Source organism: Rhinolophus sinicus, linkage group LG15 (assembly GCF_036562045.2).
Source record: "Rhinolophus sinicus isolate RSC01 linkage group LG15, ASM3656204v1, whole genome shotgun sequence".
NCBI lineage: Eukaryota > Metazoa > Chordata > Mammalia > Chiroptera > Rhinolophidae > Rhinolophus > Rhinolophus sinicus.
The window spans coordinates 2,248,791-2,267,577 of record NC_133764.1 but is presented as its reverse complement, the minus strand read 5'-3'; positions in this window follow the sequence as shown (position 1 = coordinate 2,267,577).

The window sequence follows — 18,787 nt, the reverse complement described above, 5'->3', positions numbered from 1 at the left end:
GCAGTCTAATAGTATCTACTAGAGATACACAGAAACTATGACCAAGCAAGTTCAGCCCTGGGTGTGAACTCAACGGACACATGTCCCCCAGAAGATAACAGAGTGTTCTTGCAGCTTTACTCAGAATAGTTCTAAACTGGAGCAAGCCATTAAGAGGAGAAACGATAAACACATTGTGTTCATTGGTGCCATGAAATACAACACAGCTAGGAAGAGGACAAGCTGCAGACGCAGCCATACTGTGGATGAACCACGCAGATATTATTCTCAGTGAGGGAAGACATATGCAAACGGGCACATAGTGTACAAGTCCAGCGACATGAAGTTCAAGGACAGGCCACACGATTCTGGGTGATAGTGGCCCAAATGGTGCTGCCTGTGGAGGTGTTGTGCTGGCAGCGCTCTATTTCCTGAGCTGGGTAGTAACCACATGGGGGACACATGTAAACATGAATCGAGCTGTATTTAGGTACACGCACTTTATCTAAGCTGAATCTTGGGGGGAAAATTTTGACAAAATGAGTTCATTTAACAACCACTGGTGTCAAGGAAGAAACACTGGGCTCAGAGATTTTCAGATCCGGGTTCAATCCTGGCTTTGCCCCTCACTAGTCATGTTGCCTTGGGCAAGTCCCGTCACCACTCTGGGTCACGTGGTGACTCTGAACCACAGGAGGGGGTGGGGGAAGACTTCCCCAATTTCAGGGCTACTGGGGATGAGGGGCCTCTGCCACTCCAAGTGGGTGCTTGTAAAGGCCCGGGCCTCCCACTGACCCCATAAAGACTGCAGGGAGGGCCAGGTCCAGCAAAATCAGCAATTGGAAAGCGGGCATCAGTGCTTCCTCTGGCCAGAACACAAAGCTCTGTGCTGCTCCCCGAGCCCACAGCCAAGCCCGGTAGCCCTGCTGGCCTGGATGTCCCAGTGGCCTGCTCTCTGCAGCCACCCTGCTCTCTCTCCATTCCTCCAACAGACCTTACTTGTACCTCACCACAATCCCTTTGCACATTTTCCTGCCAGGATCACTGTCCCCCCAGCTCCCTGCACGTCTGGCTCCTTCTCATTATTCAAGTTTCAACTTTATGTCACCTCCTCTGAGCGGCTTCCTGTCAGTTCAGCCAAATGTTGGAAAAGCTAACGCCTGCCCTCATTCTTCTCCATGAGCGCCTCTTATGACTGTAATTATGATTGTTTGCTTCTTGGATGTCTGTTCGCCCCAACAGCTTGAGCTCCTCAGAGGCAGATCGTGTTCAGTGCTGCGTCCACAGGGGGTCTGCTCACAGTGGGGCTGGCAAACATATATCAGATAAGTAAGTGAACAAACGAATGGATAGCCAAACTCAGACCCTCCTGAGATTGTGAGCAGGAAAGGAAGTCTACAAGGAGCAGAGGCAGAGACCACCAGGATGAGGGGGTGGGGAGTTGGGGCCTCAGCAGAGAGTGGTAGCCATGAATGAGCCGGCATTGGGGGATAAGGCAAACAGCGCTGCCGGTAACAGCCATAGAACCAGCCTGTCTGAAGGGCAACAGTTCTGAGCCTCAGCCATGAAGCAAGACTACTTGGGCTTAGGTCTTTACTCTGCACCGTACCAGTGTGTGAGACCTTGTGCAGGGTACTCACTGCTCAGATAGCTGCCGCCTATGCAATCACTGCAGAGATTCATTGTGGGCTGGTACGGATTATACTCAGAACAGAGCTGGCCACACAAATGTTAGAATTGTTTTTGAGATTTGCTGTGGGCAGCGGCGGAGCTCACACCCACTACATGAGGTAGTGTTGTGATACCATTTTAGAGATAAGGAAACGGAGGCAGAGAGGTAAGGTAACTGCCAAGTCATACCATTGGGCAGAGCGAAGCCAGGATGTGAGCCACGTCCTCGCTCTTGAGCCCAAGTGCTTCCCCCAGCAAGGCAGGAGGGCACTGGAGTCTGGTGGTCCTTCAACTCCCAGCCCTACCCTCCTCTGCTGAAACACGCACTGTATGATCTTGGCCATATCAACATCCTCTGAGCCTCAGTTTCCCATCCTCAAGTCATGGCACATTGCCCACCCCAACACCTCCGAAAGACCTGGTCAGCCAGATGCTCTGCCCCCTACCTTGCCCATCTATCCTCACTAACGGCACAGACCAGTGCCTTCCTCTCAACTCACAGCCAACAAGGTTAAAAATGCACCCAAATGATGTTTCCATTGACTTTTCCTGAGTTATGGCTGCAGCTGCTGCCAGCTCTGACTCCAGAGGCCTCAGAGGAGACTGTGCTGCTTGGGGTGAGCCAGACCAGAGGCGCATCCCACCTTCCAGCCCAGCAGGATGCCCTCACTTTTCTCAACTGTGAAATGGGCTAGCGGCACCCCTCCCTGAAGGCTCAGGTGCGACTTTCCATGATGACACATCTGTAATTGGCTCCTCCAGTCCCAACACCCTGGCCTGAGGGGTGAGGGCAAGTTAAGAGTGTGATTCAGGAGAGGATAAAGGACCCTTGGAATTGTGCTGTGTCAGTCCCTCCATGCTCTGGCGTAGGGGGCCCACAGCTGGGGAGACCTGAAGAGGGGTTGGAACACTTAGCAAAAGCAGAAATCAAAGCCAGAGAGTCCTCGGGGATGCTGGAGAAGAAGCTATGCTTCCCAGAGCTCGAGGTGGGGCTGAAGCCGTGGAAGGGGTGAGCTCAGCACACCAGTCCACTCATGGGGTGAGTTCTCTCCAGCTCCCCTCCCAGGGAAAGAACCAGAAATGTTTGAGGTCAAAAAGGCCTTTTAATGCCTCTTTCCCACCTGCCCTCCCTTCCCCCGCCACACACCTGGATCTTCATCTATTTACAGGTGCTGCCCCTGGCAGGCCTCTTGGTTACCCTCTCACCAGCCATCTCTCTTCTCCCCAAAGAACCAAAGCCAGACCTTATTCATCCAAAGGCAAAGTGCCCAGCCTCTAGAGATGTGCTATTCATTACAGTAGCCTCCAGCCACATGTAACTATTTAAATTTAAATGAATTAATGTTAAATTCCATAAAAATTCAGTATCTCAGTCTCACTGGCTATGTAAAGTTCAAGTGCTCAATAGCCACACGTGGCTAGTGGCTAACATATTGGCCAGCACAGATCTAGACATGTTCCATCATTGTAGAAAGTTTTCTTACACAGCTCAGCTCTAGAGCATAAATCCTCGTCATGCAAGGTGTCATGCGGGGTCTCTGGTCCCACTCCCCACATAAGAACGCAGGACATGGTGAGGCCAAAAAGGAACACACACGGAGCCATAGATAGGGGAGTCATACCACTATATTCTTGCTGGCAGCTGGGTTGGAGACACAGGGAGCAGGAGCCACACTACTCGCAAGTTGCTGGCCACCTCTCCGTAACCCGCAACCCGCACTCTGCCATGCGAACTGCAATCCGCACTTGGCAGCCACCATCTTCTTGCTAGCCCCCATTTTTTTCTCTTTCTGCTAGCATAGCAACAGCAGTTATATTAGTGCCCAAGGGCTCACTGGTTACAGCTGACGGCCAACTAGCCACAGTTGATGGCCATTTACTACCTGAGCCAGCACCTTTCCACATGAGGCCGAGAGCCTGGAAACTGCACTCCTGGCTCTGTCCCCACAATCCTGATTGGTGTAAACCAGTCATGGAATTTCATTCCCTATTGCTAGTCACATTAGTCTGTTGTTGTCATGTGACTTCTGAACAGTGAGACATAAGGGAAGGCTGAGAAAGATGTTCTTCCTGGGATAAAGAGATAGACGTGGGAGGAGTAAACTCTTTACACATTGGCAACCTCTCTTGCCTCCAGCCTTTGAAGGCGGTAATAAAAGGATGTGATGGCTCGAGCTGACTCAGTGTGGGGACAGAGCCCCAGAGAGCAGTTTCCAGGCTCTCGGCCTCATGTGGAAAGGTGCTGGCTCAGGTAGTAAATGGCCATCAGCTGTGGCTAGTTGGCCGTCAGCTGTAACCAGTGAGTCATTGGGCACTAATATAACTGCTGTGGCTACGCTAGCAGAAAGAGAAAAAAATGGGGGCTAGCAAGAAGATGGTGGCTGAGCTAGCAAGCGCGGATTGCAGAGAAGCGGATGCCGCCAGTGAGAATATAGTGGTATGACTCCCCTACTTATGGCTCCGTGGGTGTTCCTTTTTGGCCTCACCATGTCCTGCGTTCTCTTGTGGGGAGCGGGACCAGAGACCCCGCAGGCCGCCCTGTATGACACTCAGCCATCTTGCAGCTACAAGGCAATAAGCCTAAGAACAAAAGTCCGCACATTGTAGGGGGCAAAACAGAAGAATGGAAGGAACCTGGGACTCCATTAAGCTGTGGAACTAGCTGACTCTGAACTTTTCTTTATATGAGTTAATTCAATGTCTGTATTATTCAAACCACTGTCCTTGGGAATTTCTGTCACCTACAGCTGCATGCTTTCTAATTGACACCTGCATGCAACTTTCAGGGCTCTGAGTAAATTGCTCCCTCTAACTGAAATGTCTCTCTTCTCACCTCTTTCAAAATTCCATCCATGTTTTAGGGCACAGATCAAGGGCCTCCTTCCCTTAGAAGGCTTCTCTTAAGATCCCCTACAAAGCCAGACGTGACCACTCCCTCCTGTAATTCCAAATTGATCCCTGCCTTCTAGCACTTGGCAGCAGTCACTGGCAGAGTGGGGGCAGGGTCTGTATCCATCGTCATGGAGCTGTACTCCCAGACCCTACAAAAGTGCTTGACAAGTAGCAGGTACTCAAGTTATATTTGGTGAATATATAAAGAATAGATGCTTTATTTTAGCATCCCCACCATGCCCTACACATGTGTAACTTTACACTACAGCTTATGAAATGAAGGAGTGAGTTTCTCACAGTTCTCAGAAGTGGAGAAATTCCGAAATTCCAAGTAGGCTGCCTACTCCTACCTCACACCATAAACCCAAAGACATCCTAGTAAATTAGAGTCAAATGTAGAAGCAAAGAGTTGACATTTTAATTTATTTTTAAAAAAATTCTACGTGGAGTCCACGCATGGTTAAATGGGTAAACAAAATAGGGTATACACGTACAATGGAATATTATTCAGCCTTAAAAAAGAAGGAAATTCTGACATGTTACAACATGGATGAACCTTAAGAACATTATGCTAAGTGAAATAAACCAGTCACAAAATGATTACACTTATGTGAGGCACCTATAGCAGTAAATTTATAGAGACTGTCGATTGGACAAATAATTCTCCAGGTAATCTACCAAAAGAGTGGTTTTGAGAAGAAAAAGAAACAAAGCTACCAAGGTGTATGTGTACGCATACTCGCTGGCCGCTTTTCCAACAAGCGGCCCGACGTGGGGAAAAAAAAAAAAAGGGCTGAGACAAATATGGCTTCACCCTGTATTTGCATCCCTCCCATGGAAGTTACCATAAAGTTCAACAGGAAGTCAAGACTAGAATTAACAAGGGGCCCAGCTCCACCCATAGTCCTTCCAGCTCTATGGTTAAGCATCTTAAGATGTCAGTTCACGTTTATCAAGACAGAAAGTAGAATGGTGGTTGCCAGGGGCTGGGAGGTGGTGTGAAATGGGGAGTTACTGTTGAATGGGTGCAGGGTTTCAGATTTACAAAGAAAAAATATCTGGAGATGGATGATGGTGATGGTAGCACAACAAGGTGAATGTAGTCAACACCACTGAACCATACACTTAAAAATTGTTATGAAGGTAAACTTGGTTATGTGTATTTTACCACAATTAAAAATATTTTAAATGCTATGTGGAGTATATATGTACAAAAGGGTGTATACACTGATTGTATTAGAGTTTAAACCAGAATGCTAGGCCCGCCACTCATCTGCAGAAATAGAGCATACAATATATTTGAAATTCTAAGTGTCCCTGCTCCCTTTCAGCCTATTCCTCCTGTAGAAGAAACTACCTTTCAGAGTGCTGTGTTCATCATTTCCTTGCTTTATTTTACAGTTGTTAATTTAAGAAATGTCCAAGCCTGTAGAGAATTTTTATAAAAGTTTATTTGAGCCAAACTGACGACATATGCCTGGGAGCAAGATCTCAAATGCTCTGGAGAACAACAGTTTTGCAGTTTCTTTTATGCATCTGAAATTAAGGAGGGAAGGTAAAAAAGATTACATGGAGGTGGGAGAACAAGGCGGAGATTGGATTACAGGCTAATTAACAAGATTATGTGCTCTTTTGAGGGTGGTTATGCTTATTTCAAAGTGTGCTAACCTAGAAGCACAGAAACAGTGGGCAGACCTTGCTTAAAAACTTTCACTAAAGAAGTGACATGCCTGGGGCAAATCCAGGAATATATCTGGCAATCTTCAAAAGCATAGGCTTTTGTAATAAAATACAAGATATATTTACTAACAGATCTTAATTTATCTCTTAACATTCCTGTAAAAAGAAGCCAGAAATAGATGAACTTGGACCTACCTAATAATTAACACCTCAGCATTTTGTTATTTTGAAATACCTACATATTCAATAATTTTTATCATTTAACACAACTTAGTAAAATTGAAATTTTGACTTACCAACAGATGGTGAAAAACCTTGTCCAAACATCCACACTATATTATTACTGAAAAATTTTATCTGTTAATAGGATTTTAAAAGTAGACTTATTTAGAATAAGTCTGGGACTGCAGTCTAAAGGTTCTTTCCCTTCCAATGAATCCCAGGGCAGGTGGTCCCTGGAGGACTCAGAGCAGTGGAGTAAGGGGAGGGGTCTCGCTTGAGAATTAGCCGCTTGGTTTTAAAAGTGCCACTTTTTTTCCTTCTGTTACCTCAGCCTCAGGAATTTCTGTTTATAGGTGGATTAGGAGATGGGTGGAGCTCCTTCCCCCCCCCCCCCCCCCGAATTAGTTCCCTTTTTTATGTCCCCAAAGAAGGTTTCTAGAAACCTGGCACATCTGGCCATGCCTTTTACAAAATAAATCTAACTGTAAGATAGTATCATAGTTGTCATTTCCCTCAGGAGGCCAAGTTTCCCTATCTTCTAATTTGTATTGTGGCCAAACCTCAGAACAAAAGACCAGGTGTCATTTTTTCAGAGTCTGAGGGTCAAATTTGTTTCAAGATGTAATCCAGCGGGGTGAAGGCGCATGGGGGCTGATTGCCCATGTGGAATGGAGGAAGAACAGAAAGGTGTCCCTTTGCAATTCATCTCCCACAACTTGGTCTAGGGCGTCCCTTAGAAATCTTGGGCCACGGAGACTGTGCCACCGGTTCCGTGTAAGTAGGGGGACACGGCATGCCAGGGTTAGTTGCGCTTACCTGGGCTGCCCAGCCCGGGCCTCTGGTGGGCACCTACCCAAATCCGTGGGAGACCCCGCCTGGTTGTTTAGCACAGGCACACAGGCCGATAAAGTCTGTGGCTGATAATGAGGTGCTTTAAAGTTGGGGGATGTATGGCTCGACTCTCGGCATCTCGAAAATTGATGGCGCCAACTAGGAGTGGAGACAAGGGAGCAAATGGCCCCGATCTGGAGGGAGGGAGCCTGCCTGTGGGATGTTACACGGCTAAGATGTGTAAGGTCAGTGGAGGCCTTCTTTCTTACATTGACTGCAGGACCATCAGGTTAGGCAAGAGAAGAGATGACGTAAAAGTTGGTATAGAGGTGGAGACAGGAGCTTGGGCGCCGCTCACGGAGTCCTGGCGGCCCGGTGCTCCGGAGGAGCTGCCCTCTTGCGGCCTTTCCCCCTCTGCTGTCGCTGTAGTGGCCCTGAGCTGGGGGCGGAGCCAGGCAGCAGAGAAGCAGCCGACTGTATCCCCAGAGGAGTTCAGTGAGATGGTGAAAGAACAGAGATGAAAAATCAAGTCTCCAGAGAGACATTATGCCGTACAAACACAGACCTCACTGGTTCTTGGATTTGTCTTGAGCCCGGCAGGTCCTAGATGACCTGTTCCAAGACCGGGTTATCCTGTCAAGGGAGCCTTCAAGCAGCGGAGGCCCTAATGGCCATTTAACTGTCCGACTGGTGCGTGCAAAGGATGGCAAACAAACAGAGGTTACAAAAAAATGAACAAGAAGTTTTGAGATCCCCTAAAAGGGGCTTACCTCCTGGCTGGCTTGTCAAAATATGTTCGGAGAGTGTTGAGGAGGTCTCACAGGTCAGGGACCCTGGACCAACATCTCAAGAGCTCTTCTTCAATCCATGGCGAGCCCCCAGATGATGTAGGAGATTTGTCTGTGCATGAGCGGGGGATCGTGTCTCGTGAAACCGAAGAATGGAAGCAGGGACCAAGGAGAGGCAAGGAGTTGCAAAAGAGGATAGTTTCTTAAAAGTAAAGAGTAAAGAGTCGTGGCTCTCAGAGCAACGGGGTCCCCGCTAGGTTGCCCAGTGACAGACAAAAGTTCTTACTTTTTCTTTTTTAATACTTTCCCCTGCATGCTTGGGGAAGGGGACTAGTGCCTTCTAAAGGAATTCGTCTATCGGGTTTGTCCTGTTTACCCACCCTAAAGGGATTAATAAACCCATTCCTATCAGATCTGCTCTTTTGTCCGGCCAAAAGGGATTTATGAGATAATGTCGTGCGGGAGACCCTGCTTGCTGCGCCATTTGTCGTGCGGGAGACCCTGCTCGCTGCGCCATTTGTCATGCGGGGCGGCCTGTGGGGTCTCTGCTCCCACTCCCCACACAAGAACGCAGGATATGGTGAGGCCAAAAAGGAACACCCACGGAGCCATAGGTAGGGGAGTCATACCACTATATTCTCTCTGGCGGCACTATACTCTCACTGGAGGCTGGATGCACACAGTCCGCAAACCGCCATCCATGCTTGCCAGCCCAGCCGCCATCTTCTTGCTAGCCCCCATTCTTTCTCTCTTCCTTCCTGCTAGCACAGCCACAGCAGTTATATTAGTGGCCAATGGCTCACTGGTTACAGCTGACGGCCAACTAGCCACAGCTGATGGCCATGCAATCACAGTTGGCCATTTACTACCTGAGCCAGCAGCTGTCTATGTGAGGCCGAGAGCCTGGAAACTACTTTCTGGGGCTCTGCCCCACAGATAATTTATTAACCTCAAGGCGTGTTCTCATATCTTTGTCCTGGAGTGAAGGAAACATTCCAGAACCTGGAGTTTCAGGATATGGCTGCCTTTTTATTCCACCAGGGACCTCCCTGTTTACCTAACAACAGGCTAACTAACCTGTCTCAGTAGGGTCTCAATTTTGTGTAAAAAAATAGTACACATCTATGTTGGTCAGGATAGATTAAGATGCACTGTGATAACAAAACACCACAATCTTGGTAGTTTAATCAAACTAAGTTTCATCTCATACTCACGTCCCAGTCTAAAATAAGTTGAATGGTTGTCCAATATATGACAGTGGAACAGAGATCAGATAACCACAATAAGGATTCCCATTTGGAGCCCATCAAGACACTTCAAATTTATCTAGATTTCCAAATAAAAAACATCTAGAACTTCAAAATTCATAGCAATCTTGAGAACCCACGAGGCACACTTTGCTCAGCCCCCACCTGGAGGGTAAGAAGGGACTTGAATTCGGCCCTGAGTCCTCTCTCTAATAAAAACTCCCAGTCCCGTGTCCTCTACGGCCCCTCACACTGGCTTTTGTAGGTGTGCTTCTTCCCCTCCCTCGTCTATTTTCCTTCTGGGCCATATCTCAAGTGAGCCAACTCACTTTCTCAGCCCATTTCCTGTCTCCTAGAAGGGGTGAAGGCTCGAATGTCATTTCATCCCATTTAAAGTCTCAAATCATCAAAGGATTTTGTAGGCCAGGCGTGGATTTCATTGGAATTATATTCTCTTTAATAACCTAGCAGGCATCTGATCTATTTGTCTCAGGTCTGTTTTATTCACCGGTCACTGCATTCAAATTTGTTTACAAGAGAGCGTTCTTACTATTTGCCTTTGCTTTATCACCAGCCGCTTTCTCTCAATTTAATGATGGAAACTACCTGAAACAATAGGTGGGAAGCCATGCCCTTAACCTAATATCTATCTTCAGGCACCTTAATCCTGTGAGAGCTGTTGCTGGGTTTCTGGCCCAAAGCTTTTTAAATATCATCTCAGGCTGTTAGGAATCCAGAAGCAGCTGTGTGTTTCAGCCCGGCTCTGTCCTGAGCTTCTGACTTATCTGAACTCCTTTCCATTCTTTTGAGCTGATTTCTGTTGTGTAATCCTTCCCAAATGCAGCCAACAGTAGTGAAGACACGTTACCAACATCTTGATAGGGACCAAATGAAAGGGCTTCTTGCTACAGAAACTCTAAGTTTTCTTTTAGTGTTTTAACTCCGCTAGTTTCTTAATCATAAATAACAGATTGTTTTTAACCTAAATCATAGAAATCTCCTCCCCCTGCTTTAGATAATGACCCTAAAACTTGTGATTCATACTTGTTGATTGTAATCATTGAAGCCTAATGTTCTCTCCTACCCATTCCAGGCCTAACTCCTGGACAATTAACGCCACCTGAATGACGGGTTGAATGGCCACAGGCTCCACAGAGCTAATGGATTTATTAATTAAAATCTATTTTTCCTCATTCAGGGCCCTTGGGGATACAGAGGATATCCCAGCAAGGTTGCCAGTCGCAACCAAAGAAGCCAATGCGGTCTTCTAGGCGGATCTCGAGACCTGACCTCTCATCTAAGATCAGAGAGGGCAAGAGTTCCATGAATCCCCCAATAGGTAGGGACAGCTCTACGCAACTGTCCAGCAGGAAGCAGATACAGAAGAAAAGACCTCCTGTCCCTCAACTTCCCATAGAGATTTTATGGGGATCATGTCTCTCAAGGGGAAAACAAGGCAGGCAGTTAGAGATAGACATTGGGTCTCTGCATTCCTGCATAATCCACAGAATGCCACTGCCAGAACTTCCACTTTTCATTGTAATTATCTATCCCTATGAGGAATAAATGGGTACAAAATACCCAACTAGATTAAACCGGCCACTCACACCTGCACCGTAAATAGCCTCTTGTCAATCAAGTGGTCCCACGCCCAGAAAGGAGCAGCCCATTCTAGAGAAAAAAGATAAAAACTCCAAGTACTCGTAAGTTGGAGCCCTTTTGAGCCTCTTGAGCCTCGCCTTTGCTCAGGGCCCGCTCCAAACCCTTCGGAGTGTACGTTCTCTTCTAATAATAGCCCTTGAGCCATTCTCTGCTGCTCGGGTCTGCTCCTATTTCTTTGGAGTGCACTATCTCTTCTAAAAAACTATTCTTTCACCACTTTATTTCTGTGTCTGGTTCAATTCTTTGCTTGAGACACCAAGAACATGGACACAACTCTGAGAACAGCCCACTCTCTGGTAACATTCTTTTCCAACTTCCTCCACTAGAATGATAAATTAAGGAGTCACTTGGTGTGTCATCCAAATTGTCATGGGAGACAGGTTTGCAAAATGGTTTGCCTCTGCGCTACATGATCTCTGTCTTTCCAGTCTCTCATATTGGTTTCCTTGCCACCTGTCCCTATACTACTAAGCCAGTGTCACCTATTTCAGGGCTTTGTAATGGCAGAATTTCTCTTTCATATCAATTTCTGTATGGGTCAAAGTAGGACAGGCTGTGTTAAGAAGCCCCCAAAATTCCATGGCTTACACTCTAGAAGTTTACTGTTTGCTCACATTAAGTCTGATACGGACTGATGGGGAATCCAGGACTCAGGGGTCCAGGCCCCTTCATCTCAGATGCAGCTGTGTCATCCACGGTGACCACAGCTCTGAAAGAAAGCTGGACGAAGCGCACACACCACGTCTTAGCTGCTTCAGCCTGGAAGTGACATGCATTGTGGAAACTGGAAGGACTTACTATACACTCCCAGGTGTGGGTGATCGCAAGGGGCCCATGGAAAGGTCTGAAGGGGTGGGAACAGTGCTGGCCCTATGAACTCTCAATACTAATCAAAGAAACTCCCTTCCAGGGCAGGTCCCTACACTGTCAAGGACTTGCTGAGAGTAAAATCAAAATTGGGCAGAACAGAGACTATAGGGATCAAAACATAGAAACAAAAGAAAGAGCACGGAGAGAGAGAAGAAGAAGAAGAAGAAGAAGAAGAAGAAGAAGGAGGAGGAGGAGGAGGAGGAGGAGGAGGAGAAGAAGAAGAAGAAGAAGAAGAAGAGGAGGGAGGGGGAGGGGGAGGGGGAGGGGGAGGAGGAGGAGGAGGAGGGGGAAGAGAAGGAAGAAGAGGAGGAGGAAGAGGAGAGGGAAAGGAGGGAAGGATGAGAGAGTCTAGATAAAAGGGAAGACGTGATACAAGACCTTGTTGTTTTCTTTTAACATTTCATTACAAACAACAGAAGAAGGAACTCTCGAGCCATGAAGCTTAAAAAGTGATTCTGACCCACCCCTCCTCTTGAAAGTTCAGAAAATTCGTTTTGTATAAAAATGAGCATCAGGGGCCGGCCCGGTGACTCAGGCAGTTAGAGCTCCGTGCTCCTAACTCCGAAGGCTGCCGGTTCGATTCCCACATGGGCCAGTGGGCTCTCAACCACAAGGTTGCCAGTTCAATTCCTCGAGTCCCGCAAGGGATGGTGGGCTGCGCCCCCTGCAACTAGCAATGGCAACTGGACCTGGAGCTGAGCTGCGCCCTCCACAACTAAGGCTGAAAAGACAACAACTTGAATTGGAATAAAGTCCTGGAAGTACACACTGTTCCCCAATAAAGTCCTGTTAAAAAAATGAGCATCAGAAAGAGATTGTAGTTAAAATCTCATACAAAGGTATCATAAGAAAAAATTAGAATAATGAGCAATGTCTCTACAGATAATGAAGGCATTCCAGAAATATATGCCGACAGAATCATGCCCCAAAACATAAAACCTGTATCCTAATACTCAAAAATGCCTCAACCAAAATTAAGAAAGCAATAAAAGATACAAAAGAATAAAAATTAAAATGAGAGACCTCAGAATAGGTGTGCTAGAACTGAGGAAAGAATCAGAAATAAAAGAAAAAACTCACTAAAGATTGAAAACTAAACTAGAAGGAACACAAGAACAAATAATCACAACAGATGATGCCTAAGAGAATCAGAAGATAAAATGGTGGGAGACTTTTAAACAAATGAAAAAATGAAAGCAATAATTAAGATTCAAGAAAAAGTCACTATGTAGAGAGCAGGCAAAAAGAGCTAACATATGTATAATAGAAGTCACTGAAGAAGGAAACCAAGCTAGGGAATCAGTCAGAAGCTAAACACTATAAATAAAAAAAAGAAATAGAAAGAAAGAAAAAAAACACTTCCCTGAAATAAGTAACTTGAAACAATGTTGGGTTCTTGGAAAAACTGACCCAGAATGTCCATCACATACACATATTCTAAGACATAGTCTGTGGATGCCTTTGGGAATCCAGGCAAAAAAGACAAAGGCACTTAACTGGAACATCAGGTTGGCATCAGACTTACCTGCATCAACACTTCCTGCCAGAAGAAACAGAAGCATATTTACATTTTAAGGGAGGACAGCATGAGCGAAGAATGGTATATCTAACTAAACTGACTTTCAAGTGTAAAGGTCATAAACAAACCCAGTTCCAAAGGACTGAGTGTCACGTGTGGCTGAAGTGGTCATAAGTCCTCAGAGGCATGGGGAGGGACATAGACCACACCTCTCAATGGGATGAGTGGCCAAGAATTGTGGCCATGTTTTACAACTGCCACCAAGAATAAACTGTATTCTTCTAATAGTTACATGGACGGAGAGACCCTCAATAAGGGTAATTATCGCAATCAGTTGAAACATAAAATATCTTTGAATCCATGAGTTCATAATTTTTTAATTCCTACTGGATCACCACTGGAAGACCAATTCAAGTTACAAAAGTGTTAGAGCAACCGAGGCAAGCATCTATCCTGCCTTTCCTTTACAAACCGTACCACCAAGAAGCCAAATAGTAGAGGAGGGGAAGTTTCTCTCCATAGAAATATTTTAGCAAACAAATGAAGCAGGAATGACTGATTTAGGATATTACCAGTTTACAACTAATAAATTAGCATCAGCAGCTGCTAACACCAGAGAGATGGTAGGACTTCGTGCCTCCCACTAGGGAAACACAGGACTCCCTACCAAGTATTCTTGCCAAAATAAAAAAAAAATCCCACCAATAGATCAAGTATCTAGACCCAGCTCCCAATTTACAGGAAATGCAGAAATAGTGGGAAACTCTGCAGGCCTGGCAGTGTGGAGGGCCAACCTTGAGACGTGTGACACTTGGGAAAGACATTAGCCAGTGTGATGTGGGGACCTTATTCAAATGCTGATGAAAAGCATTTTTGTTCATTTTGACGTTTCTGAGATGATTCTATATTTAAACAGAGACTGTAATTATTGTTACATGTGAAATATTAAATAATGGCATTGGCATTGTTTTTTAAGTCCTAATATTTCAGTAATACACTGAAATATTTGTGGATGAAATTATATGATGTCTAGGACGAATGAGATGAATGTCCCAATAATTTGGGAGGGAAAGTGGGTGAGGGTAGAGATGAGACAAGACTGGCATACGCTGATCACTGTTGAAACTGGCTGCTGGGTAACTGAAGGCTCATCACTTGGTCTAATCTTGTATATGTTTGAAACTTTCATAATAAAAAACTTATGTATGTAAACTTTTGCCGAGTAGAAAAATATATATAAAGAGAAAAAAGGCTGAAAGGATATAAATCCAAATGCTAGCTGTACACCTTAAACTTACACAATGTTATATGTCAAATACATCTCAATAAAAATAAATTTTTAAAAATGTTAGCCATAAATAATTCTGGCAGATGGGATTATAGGTAAGTTTTCTTTTTAAATTGCTCAATATCTCCTAAAATTTCTACAATGAACACACAGCACATTAAAAATCTAGGAAAGAAGGATTAAGCCAAAATAGCCCACCCTTCTTACAGGAGTTTTCTCTCAGGCTCTCAGGTGGACAGATAACAGCAAAAACAGGCCAGGGAGCTATTTGGCTGCACAAACCATGGCCCTCACAGGCAAGTGTGATTTGCTTGGCCCAACTTCTCTTCTGGAGTCGTGCCCAGAGAAGTCATATAACACCTGAAACGCCAACCAAGTTCCCTGCTCAAGGACGCCCATTCCAGGGTTACTGGAGTGAAAATGTGGAGTTGGAGGTTACATCCAACAACAGGGAATTATCTTGGTGAAGAATGGCACTTTATGACAATCGAATGCTAAGCAGCCATCAAAATGGTGATTATTGGACAGAGCACCTCAGACTTAATGTGTGTGAACCAAGGATGTACATCTGTATGTTTGGCATGATTCCAGTTTGGCAAACAGGTGGAAAGTGAATGGAACCCAGTTATCGGCCTCATGGGACACCCATTAATATTTTAAATTAAAATGTCCTGACCCGTTATGGGGGAAATATGGCTTTCTCAAAGTCCCTCCGACACCCTCAGGAGGCTGATGTCCCTGAAGCCCCACTTGCTCCAGTGCCCTGTGCCTCTCACATCCTCAGTTTGGCTTTGTCTTTTGCAGCCATTCCCACGGCCTACCTGGCAAGCGTCCCGTGGACACGGCTCCTTCTCCTTGATCTGCAACCCTCTCCACGTTGTGTTTCATAGTAAGGGTCTCCTCATTACAGGCAGCTCCTCCCTGGCCACTTTTTGTCTCTTCCTCCCCAGCGCCTTTCTCCAGGATGCTCTGGTGTACCGCACGTCTCCAGAAAACTCCACAGCGTCCCATAGCTCCCCGACTGGAGGCCCCTTACACACTCACAGAATCCTCAGCATATCTGCTTAAACAAAGACTGGTCTCTCTGGAAGAAGAATTTTGTTCCAGCTTTAAAATACTATTTTGTCCTTATTTTGGGTCGGAATTGATAGATTTCTCCCATTTCCACCTCTACCCACCTACAATCATAGAACCTCTGGTATTTAGGCAGGCACCTGGCTGCCTGTATAAACACTACATTTTCCAGCCTCCCTTGCAGCTATGGATGAACCACTGACAGACTGCTTCTGGGTTATGCCCTTCAAGAGGAGGGGTGTGCTGCCTCTTCATCTATTCCCCTATCCTGACACCCAAAACATGGGCTGGGCACTCAGGAACCATCTTGGGTCATATGGATAAAGGCATCAAACACTTTAGGAATGACAGCGCAACAAGATGAAGGAATTTAGGCCCTAGCACCACGCAGCTACCATTGTTACTATAGACCACTGAGCCTCAAACTGTTACTGGAGAGAGAGAAATAGTCATCAGTCTGGTTTAAACAATTATAAAATTGTTTTTTGTTGTTGTTGTTGTTTTTAATAAGCAGCCAAACCTAAGATCCTACCCAATAAACTTGCTCTATTAAAATGCACCCATGACGTCCAGTGCCAGCAAGTTGTCTTATGTCAGGTTCTCCCAGAAGCAGAGCCTGAGGCAAGGATTGAAGTATGGGTCCTTCAGGAAGGAATTTCCCTTGGCATAAACCAGTAAGGAAGCAAGAGAAACAGGAGACAGCAAGAGAAGCCCAGCAAGCATGCATTTTGGTCCTGGCCGAGGCCGGATCCCTGGGAGCTCCGGTGTGTAGATTACACCTCTGAATTTGTGCTCTTAAGGCAAGGAGCTGGGCTTTTGTGCTATCGTAGAGTGGCTGGCAGTGCCCAGGGATATGGGTATCATCTCCCAGGCACTCCAACTCTGTTGTACGGGGTGAAGCAGGCCTGAGGGAGATTCTCTGATAAAGGCTTAAGATGTGCGCTGTCAGCCGAGAATGCAGAGGAGAGGCAATAGGTGTGAGGTTCCCATAAAGAGATCTTTAGACACTGAACCTGGGTGGTGGGGAGCGGGGGCTCAGCCCTTTGTGATTCCCAGCAGCCTCTGCTGCACTCCGCACACTGTGGCCCAGACAAGATGAACAACGACAGCCCGAAGGGCACTGTCCTGGGACCCTAAGCCAGGAGTGCTGGCAGATGCTATGAGAACTGGGACCGGGTCGCTGAGTAAACCACGTCGGTATTTGCCCTGAGAAGGCAAGAGGTGCCAGCACAGGGGGCTGAGAAATGGAGAATCAGAGAGGTGCAGGGACGTGCTCAAGGCCACACAGATAGAGTGGAGGGACTGAGGTGGGAGGGCAAGGGGAGGAGCAATGTTACAGAAAAGCTTCAAATTGTGAGAGACCCTGGGTGAAGTAGACCCCAGACTCTGTGGGGAGCCAGGAGAGCTTATGAGGCCAGATGGCCCCAGTGGCTCCAGAGGACCCCAGAATGACATCAGTGGTCATTTACCAAGCACTTCTGTGGACTAAAAATCCTGACCTCTTTTATCTCCTGCATTCTCCACCATAATTCTCACCATCTCCTTGGGTTCTCCCAGTAACAGACACTGAGAGAAGGATTTGAGTCCAAGTTAATCCTTGGAAATACACACAGAGAAGTGAGACAGGGCTGGAAGGAGCCAATTAGGGTGTATTCTCAACAAGGTTCCCCCTGGGGGTGCCTGGAGCTCCATCCAGCTGAGGAAGCCAGGAGACAGACCTGCGCTGGTCCCGAAAAAGCTTGTGGGCAGAGCTGCGGTGACTGTGGCAGGGGCAGGCATGGCAGACCCGCTAAAGGTAGGTACTTTTATTCTCCCACAGAGGCAAGGAAATGCCCATGGCACGTGGCTGGGAGACATGGCCACCCAGGCCTATTTGACCCTGGGCATAAGATCTTCTCAACTCTTTCCAGCTCTTTCTCTCTTTTAGTTCTAAAAATAGACTTGCCAATGTTTTTAGACCTCTGTGCTTTCTTTATTTCATCAACTTCAAGATGTGAATGATGCAGAGCTTTTACTTTAGGCATTGGCATTTTATTTACTCAGCGCAATTAATCCACCCTGGGGGGAAGACGATCACTGTCTTCAAATACCTAGGAAAGGAAGAGCAGCCAAGTGGCCAGACCCCATCTGGAGGGAGAAAGCCCTGGGGGGCTGGACACGCCTTCACTCACCAGTCCTTAGAGCCAGGCTACCTGGGTTCAGATCCCAGGCCTGCCCGCCACCCCAGCTGTGTAATTTGGACATACTGCCTAGCATCTCTGTGCCTGGTTTTCCTCATCTGTAAAATGGGAAAGGCAATAGAATCCGCCTCCTATGGCTGTTGTGAAAATTCAATGTCATAATCCGTGCAAAGTGCTCATAATTGTGCCTGGTGCTTAATAAACGTTGGATCAACCTCTGTCTCAAGGGAGCAGAGTCTGGTGCGGGAAGAAGACTTGGACAGAGACGTGGCCACCCTGTGTGACTGGGGCTACAGAGAGGGAAGGAAGGCTGTGGGAACCCTGAGAAAGGAGGGACTGATACAGGAACCTCATCAAGGTAGAGCCAGCAGAAGTGAGTTTTGAGGGATGAGCAGGAGTTCACAGGCAGAAAAGGGGAGGTGCAACGATTATGTGTGTTGGGGTAGGGTGTCTGCACAACATCCAAACCTCTTCTTATTTGGGAGCCAGCGTTCTGTGTAGAATCCCAGGTGGACAGTCCTATTTCCCACTACAGATGCTGAACGAACCAGACTTTGGTTTGGTCAACAGGCCACTCCTGCCTGGGACTCTTAAACCTAAGATCTGGGGCACGGGCCACAGACAAGTCCTGACCAGATTAGCCGGGATGCCCAGGCCCCTCTAGCCTCCTCAGCCCCTGAGAGTTCTCCTGTCCACTGTGTAAGCCCTGAGATTGAGCCAAGAAATCCCCCTTTCACCCAGAATGGACACAGTCACTTCTGTTGCTTGCAACCAAAAATTCTAGAGGGAATTTCTGGCAGAAAGACCAGAAAGCGCAAGAGATTCTAAATAATAATATAAAAGGAGCCACTTCAAAATGGAGGCGGAGCTGCCATGCTAGAGGA